This window comes from Solanum dulcamara, chromosome 3 (assembly GCF_947179165.1).
Source record: "Solanum dulcamara chromosome 3, daSolDulc1.2, whole genome shotgun sequence".
NCBI lineage: Eukaryota > Viridiplantae > Streptophyta > Magnoliopsida > Solanales > Solanaceae > Solanum > Solanum dulcamara.
In genome coordinates, this window is record NC_077239.1 from 3,721,912 (window position 1) to 3,730,721 (window position 8,810).

At 35.8% G+C, this 8,810-nt stretch overlaps 1 long non-coding RNA gene across 1 annotated transcript; it reads right to left on the reverse strand.

Moving 5' to 3' along the window:
- Positions 1–1,581: 1,581 nt before the first annotated feature.
- On the reverse strand, positions 1,582–4,241 carry LOC129881459 (uncharacterized). Its single transcript, XR_008765587.1, has 3 exons — positions 3,688–4,241; positions 2,782–2,823; positions 1,582–1,946 (listed from the first exon to the last, which is right to left on the reverse strand). It is a non-coding gene; the product is annotated as an uncharacterized LOC129881459 (long non-coding RNA).
- Positions 4,242–8,810: the final 4,569 nt, after the last annotated feature.

The window sequence follows — 8,810 nt, forward strand, 5'->3', positions numbered from 1 at the left end:
AGCTGCACCACTTAAATTACCCCTAAATGGACACTCCCTCATAATATGGCCTTGACGGCCGCAAGTAAAGCATGCACCTATAGAAAAACGACATTCTCCAAAATGTGACCTACCACAACGAGGACACCGAGGCAAAGGTGGTCTCGACTGACGCGAACCCCTGTTTATCTGTGAACTTGAAACCCTGGAGCTCTGACCGGATCCTGAATACCCTGTGCTATCGAATCTACTACCTTTGAATTGTGGGGGTGCACTCTGGGCTGGCTGAGAAGGATATCTACTGTACTGCTGAGGCTGCCCGCCTTGAAATTCCCCAGAATAACTAGCTGATCTAGCTCTTTTACGCTGGCCTCTATCATGATCTCTATCGGGCTGACGCCCTCTGTGCCGATCTTCTACCCCCTGTGCATATGCCTGTACCCGAGCAATGTCCATACCTGGCTGAGAAGCCATTGCCATACAGCTATCAATCAAATAACGATCCAGCCCCATCACATACCGATGCACTCTATCAGCCATGTCAGCTACAATAGCTGGCGCATGTCTCGCCAACGAGTCAAACTCAAGGCTATAATCTCTGATGCTCCTGCCATTCTGCCTCAATTGTAAAAACCTGTCTACTCTGGCTCGTCTCATCTCTGGAGGTAGAAAGTGGCCAAGGAAGACCTCCACAAATTCACCCCACACCGCTGGAGGAGCACCCTCGCCCCTAGATAACTCCCATGACTCATACCAATTAACAGCTACATCACGCAGCCGATAGGAAGCTAACTCAACAGACTCTGTCTCAGAAGCCTTAATTATCCTCAACGTACGCTGAACTTGTTGGATAAACTCCTGCGGGTCATCCCCGGGCCTTGACCCATAGAACTCTGGAGGATTACAAGTCAAGAAATCACGAGCCCTTAAACTATCATGTCTATCAGCATAGTCAACCCCTAACCCATGCCTGCGAGCCTGCCCTATCGCTATTCTGGTCAGCAACTGAACTGCATCTCTCATAGCCCTGTCCTCTGCCCCTGGCTGAAGAGCTGGAGGCTCAGGTACTGGAGCCTCTGGAGCTGGCGGTGAAGCAACCCCCCGATCCATAGTGTCAGTTGCTGCTTCTCTCTCCTCATATGGCGGTGTAGTAGAGCTCGCCGACAGGAGCACAACCTCAGGCATAGACTGGGCACGGGCCCTAGTAATCCTCGGGGTCCGACTAGTCTCTCCTACTACTGACTTTCCCTTTTGGGCAGCTGTCTCTTTTCTTGGAGGCATCACTGTAAATATAATAGTATGTTAGGGAGAAATTATTCTGATAATACAGCTCTATCGCACGATTTAAAGTAAAAGAAATGATAACATCCTAAATGTCCTGTAGCCTCCTGTTTATAGATGTGGTGCACAACACACCGATAAACAAGACTCTACTAGACACGGTCTGTAGACATTCCGAGGATGAACTGCTCTGATACCACTTTTGTCACGACCTAGCCCCGTAGGCCGTGACTAGTGTCCGAATTGGACACTCGTATACACACATATTATCTTTTGTCAATCGACAATTAAACACGATATAGAATTTATATGGGTAGCACGTTGTCTCAAACTGTCACTTATATATATACCAAAATTAGCTATTTCTTGGGGAGTCTTAATTGTCAAAAATAAGATAACATAATACGTAAGCCGACAAGGCTTTCACTCTGAATGTAAATGTCCAAAAACATATGCCATACTAGTACATCAGACAATATCTACATACAACCCACTCATGTGTCTACAGACCTCTAAGAGGATTAACAATAGCATATGACGAGACAGGGCCCCGCCGTACCCCCCAAATACACAAATATATACATTATAAGGATTAGTACCAAAAGTTTAGGCTCCGAGACAATGGAGCACTTCAACCCGTTGAGTAGAATCCTAAGGTGGCGGCTCTCCAAAATAAGTATCTGTACCTGCGGGCACGAAATGCAGCCCCCCAAAGAAGGGGGTCAATACGAAATATGTACCGAGTATATAAAGCATAAAATATCGTAAAGGAGATCACATCTGAAATAAAGATTCAGGAGTCAAGTGTCATAATCAATAAATCACTGTACCTGTGTTATAAAATAAAGACATGCATATCATCATCATATATCGTACCTGGCCCGTTATGAGACTCGGTATCACAATTATATCAATATATCGTCATATGTATATATATACCATACCCGGCCCTCTAGCAAGGAACTCGGTGAATAGAGTAGTGTACACTGATACCGTACCCAGCCCATTATGGGACTCGGTGCCATAATCATATCGTCATATCATTATAATATCATATTATCATATCACGTACCCGGCCCTCTAGTAAGGGACTCGGTGAATAATGTAGTGGAATCCATACATGATAACATACCCGGCCTATCGTAGGACTCGGTGAATAATACCATAACAGCATGCACGAATAAGATATCATTAGCAACCTTGTGAAATTTAATCATTATCGGAGACTTAATAGAATAAGCAAAACAGACCATCATTTGAAAACCAAGACAATAGTCATTATAAATCACACTAATTATGGATTATACTAAAATATGAATTATACCACAACATGAGTTATACCAACTAGGATGGCTGGAATTATACACATGAGTCAAGACATAACAATATAAATTTTGAAAATCAAGAACGGTAGCCATCCGAGTATATCTACGAATAAGAGTTTCTTTGGAATTTAAGCATACGTCATTCGTTCGTTTCATATGGATCATGCCAAAAGAAGAAAATGTTAACTTTACATACCTTTAGCGTTTATACGTATATGTTGTCCAATATTGTCTCAACCTATATTAAAACGTTAAGCACTATGATTAAGCTATGGACAAGAATAAAACGTAGTCTATCGTTAGTAGGTTATTTCTAAAAAAAAATGGACAACACCTCCCCTATACCACTCACTTTTCCCACTTTCAAACCAGCCATATAATCATCAACCAACATCAACAATCCAAAATATTGACACAAAATAAGATTTATTATTCATGTTACCAAAGCAGTAAATTCGGAAAGTCAAGTACCTCACGTTGTATCTAAAATTTGAAAATGAAAACGGCAAAACTGGACTTTATAACCTTCATGAAACATTTAGATCTCTGTCTTAAGTTTCCAATGCAAAAGAAATCAACTCAAAATTAATTTTCTACAAAGAGATATCATCAAAATACGAACAACTATACATGAAGGAATTTTCAATCCAGAATCTGGACAGAATTTGTCTTAAGATTCATGCTCAGTTTTCGACATCATAACAGCAGATATAGACTAAGACATAAACATAAGAGTTGTAGGTACGTGTATTAGCTTTCCAAAACATGTTTAATATCTAAAATCGAAGGTCTACACAATGAGATATTCCAGAATTACTACCAGCTACTCAATTCCAAAAACGGGTTTGAACATTCACAATCTTCATACACCTTTTTCCTCCAAATTCAAGAACAACAACTCATCAACAACATCAAAACAATATCAAACATTATTATACATCATCACTAAGATAATTCCATCTATTTAATCTACCTAAATCAACCCTTTAACCCATAACTCTCAACAAATCACCAAACTAGTTTATAACACTATTTTCTCCGTTCTAATCCGTTAAAACTCTAACTAAACTTATTAACAATGAAAAGGAGACTTTAATATTACCTTAAATTTGCAGCACCACATAAAATCTTCTCCTTATTGGCTGATTTCTAGCTCAAATTGAAGCCAACGCGACGTACAACAATTTTCTCTTCAAGAGCTTTGAGATTCGGGGCTTTAATTGTGGTGGATGTTGGTGTTTCTCTCTAGCTTTCCCTTATCTTACTCTCTCTGGAAATTTCCAGATATTTCTTGGTCTAAACTATGAAGGAAGACATAGAATTTTGATTAATTTCGTGGGTATTGGGCCTGACCCGAATTAAAATTGGGTTGGGCCGAATTCACTATTTAGTTTGGCCTGTCAGACTTAAAACGTCTATATCTTATTACTCCGATATCACATTTTGTCCCACGACCTATGGTTGGAAAGATATTTCAATTATCTACAACTTTCATGTTGAGAGTTTTCCCAAATTCTCAAATTATAAAGAGGTTATGGCCTCCCGAAGTCAGCTTACCCGAAACGTAACTTTAAGAAAAACATATTTGATGGCTTCTATTTTGATTTGGCTTAAGGGTCCTTCTTGAGATGTATTTTACTACACATAAATTATTCATATAACTTGGCATCTACAACAAATCATGTCCTTTTAAAATTCAAAATTAAAAGTCCTTGAATTTATAATCGTTAGCGTACGAATAATCCAAAATGCAAAAATACGGAATGTAACACCTTTTTCTCTCCCCCTAATGGCGGGAAAATTGTTTCATCAAACCGACAATCTGCAAATCGAGCAGTGAATAAATCTCCAGTCAACAGTTCAAGGTATCGAATTATGGAGGGTGAGTCAAACCCAACATATATACCCAACCTTCGTTGAGGGCCCATTTTTGTACGTTGTGGTGGTGCTATAGGCACGTATACCGCACAACTAAAAATTCTTAAATGGGCTATATTTGGTACATGACCAAATACTAATTGTGACGGAGAGTATTTATTATAATGAGTCGGTCTGAGACGTACAAGTGCTGCTGCATGTAAGATAGCATGACCCCAAACAGTAATTGGCAATTTTGTTTTCATTAGTAGAGGTCTTGCTATTAATTGTAGGCGCTTAATAAATGACTCTGCAAGGCCATTTTGAGTATGAACATGAGCAACAGGATGTTCAATTTTTATCCCAATTAATAAACAATAATCCTTAAATGCTTGGGATGTAAATTCTCCAGCATTATCAAGGCGAATGGCCTTAATTGAATAATCTGGGAATTGCGCTCTCAATCTTATTATTTGTGCTAACAATTTCGCAAACGCCAGGTTGCGAGATGATAATAAGCACACATGAGACCATCTAGATGATGCATCTATTAGGACCATAAAATATCTAAACAATCCACTAGGTGGATGAATAGGTCCACATATATCTCCATGTATACGCTCTAAAAAGCCAGGAGATTCGATGCCAACCTTCAGGGTCGATGGTCTGGCAATTAATTTGCCTTGATAACAAGCAGCACATGAAAATTCATCATTTGTAAGAATCTTCTGGTTCTTTAACGGATGTCCAGTTGAATTTTCAAGAATTCGTCTCATCATTATTGATCCAGGATGACCTATTCGATCATGCCATAGCACAAATATATTTGGATCAGTAAACTTCTGGTTTACGATCATATTTGCTTCAATTGCACTAATTTTTGCATAATATAGGCCAGATGACAGAGTTGGTAATTTTTCCAAAATATATTTCTGGCCTGAGACACTCTTGGTTATACCAAGATATTCAATATTCATTTCATTTAGTGTCTCAACATGATATCCATTTCTGCGGATATCTTTAAAACTTAACAAGTTTCGTGAGGATTTAGAAGAAAATAGTGCATCTTTTATAACAATTTTTGTTCCCTTAGGCAGAATTATAGTAGCTCTTCCGGAGCCTTCTATCATTTTTGAATTACCAGAAATTATAGTAACATTAGCTTTTCTTCTAAGTAAATTGGAAAAATATTTCTCGTCTTTAAATATAGCATGGGTTGTTCTACTATCAATTACACAAATATCCTCGTGATTTATCATTGATCCAAACAAGATTTGAGGCATTTCCATATTTTCTTCACAAAGAAAGAAAGTAAATATTATAATTAATACATAATTTATTATACAAAATTTTATTTTATTACATAAATCTAGAAAAATACAAACATAATATTTAATACATACAACAACAAAGAGAATTGTTTAAATATTATCGGGCTTATCAACATTCATATTTACTTCTGGAAAATTAAAGAAATCAGCTACATCCAGATGCATGGGCTCAATATTGTCCTCAGAGATAAAATTTGTCTCTGGATTATTTTCTGCCCTCTTTAACGATGCCTGATATAGCTGAACCAAGCGTTTTGATGACCGGCAAATCCACGACCAGTGCCCCACACCTCCACATCTATGACATATTGTTTCTGAATTATTCTTCGGTAAAGCTTCTGGCTTTTTACCCTGCCTTTTATATTGCTGGTTATTTCTCGGTGCCAGCCGAGCATCATGATTAAAATTTCTTCTTTGACTACGACCACGACCACGACTGGGGCCATGGCCTCTTTCTCGTTGGTTAGAATTTGCCTGATTCACTTCAGGGAGTGGCAAAGAACCAACTAGCCGACTATCATGATTTTTCATTAATAGTTCATTATGTCTTTCAGCAATAAGAAGGTGAGAAAGTAATTCAGAATATTTTTTAAAGCCTTTTTCGCGATATTGCTGCTGCAGGAGCATATTCGCGGGTGGAAATGTGGAGTACGTTTTTTCAAGTTTATCTTGTTCCGTGATATCATCTCCGCATAAAGTTAACTGAGCTATAATTCTAAATAAAGCAGAATTATATTCAGTTATATTTTTAAAGTCCATCAGTCTCAGATTTAACCAGTCATAACGTGCTTGTGGAAGCATGACCAACTTCAGGTGGTCATACCTTTCTTTTAAATTTTTCCACAATTTCAAGGGATCTTTTAATGTAAGATATTGTAATTTAAGACCCTCGTCAAGATGGTGGCGGAGGAAAATCATAGCTTTTGCACGGTCTTGACTAGATGCCGTGTTATCATCTTTGATGGTGTCTGCCAGACCCATCGATTCAAGATGAATTTCGGCATCTAGTGCCCATGAGGAGTAATCTTTTCCAGAGATATCCAAAGCAACAAATTCAATTTTTGAAATATTTGCCATTTTATGAAAAGAAAATTAAATAAAACTCTTACCGCTTTTTGTTACCTTCAAAAACAAATAGCCAGAGCCTCGTGCTGATAACGTGTTATAAATATACTATCTTGAACAAAATAAGGAAGAGAAAATAAGGGAAAGAGAGAGAATGATGAATTGAAAGGATAATTGCCGTGTATTGTTTTTCTGTCTATGCATAATTCTTCACATTTTGCCTATATTTATAGGCATATAAAGAAGCAAATACCAAGTGGGCAAGTTGCCCACTTTGAGTGGGGCCCCACTTGGGATTAAGACATCCACCATATCCATTATAATTTAACATAACTAACTTTATATAAATATAGTTAAAAACTTAAGCAATTCAACATGCAATAACATCAACTCAATTATCATTAACTATTTTTGCATGCATTTAAAGGTACATCTATCGTCATTAAATGATTTTCTCTTTTGTTGTATAATCTCTTGACAAATCAACAACAATAAAGTAGTTTCAATGTGCAATTTAATTTACCAAAATTTTGAGTGTTATCCTAATTGATTATTTATGTAGTAATTGGCAATTGCAAAATATCTTATTTGAATTCTTCAAAAATATTATTCTACATATACCCGTAGCTTATATCATCTTAAGAGTTAAGATACATTAGTTTTGAAAGATTCTACGTATACACATCGACAATTTTAAAGAGTTTGAACAACAATTATGAATCCTTCCCTAATTTTCCACATTTTTGACTTTGGAATTTCAAAGGACATAAGAGAAGATGAATATAGTCAACTTTTCTCATAAAAATCAATGTGAGTACATAGTCAATTAAAAGAAGAAGAATGCAAGACAAATTAGTCATTATACAACATTAACGTACATATATATTATGTATCTCTCGTTTCAGTTTTATCGGATGTACTCCATAAGGATGAATATATACAAGAATTAATGATGAAAGAAGTAAATACATACTCATGATCCAACAATATTAAGTTTTCTAGTTCAATTTTGAAAATTGAATTACATTGTATATCATCTTCAAAAAAAATAAATGCTAACTCCCAGTTTTTCTAAGAAAAGTTTTAGAATATATCACGTATAATAGGTTAAGTTTGATATCGTGATTTCAATATTATGGTATTTAATGTACGTTAAAAAAAGGTATGTTTTGTAAAAAAAACAACTAAAGATATCGTATATCATATCAAAATACTTAGTTTCATACACAATTCATATATATATATATATATATATATATATATATATATATATATATATATATATATATTGTACCACACATAAACCTCCTCGAGGCTTTTCGATAATGTCCCGCCTTGTAACGAGTCCAAGGCGAACCCCAAAACTACTTTTTAAAACACTATTTTCAATTAGTAAAATGGAAAATGGTCAAAATATCCTTAAACTATGTGAAATGAATAAAAATGCACTCAATTGCTAATTTGCTTCAAAAGTGTTCTTACCTTCAATCGTTTGGTCAAAAAATGCCCTTACTTTCAAGGGTTTGGTCCAAAAAAGCTTTTATTGTTACTTAATCGGTCAAACATGTCATTTTTTCAAAGAAATATATTATTTTTTTTCACTTTTTAAACAATTTCATTTCCTAATGATGATTTTTTATATTAGAAAGTTTTTATCCTACTTCAATTCAGAAAAGATTAAAGAAAATATTTTATATTTTTATTAAAAAAATGTTATTATTATCTAAATAAAAATTAATGACAAGGTTACTATGATTGCATAGAATATTTATATATTTCTTTTTTACTATATATTTATGTGTATTTACATCACTAGGAAATTCATGCGTGATTGGATGACACATGGCACAAGAGGGGTGTTTATAAATTCACTTAATCAATTGGATGGGTGTTTTTAATTAAGGTTCTCAATAGTTTGGGGAGTAAAGTAATAGTTCACGTCAATTTTAGAGGTGTTTTCAATACTTATCTC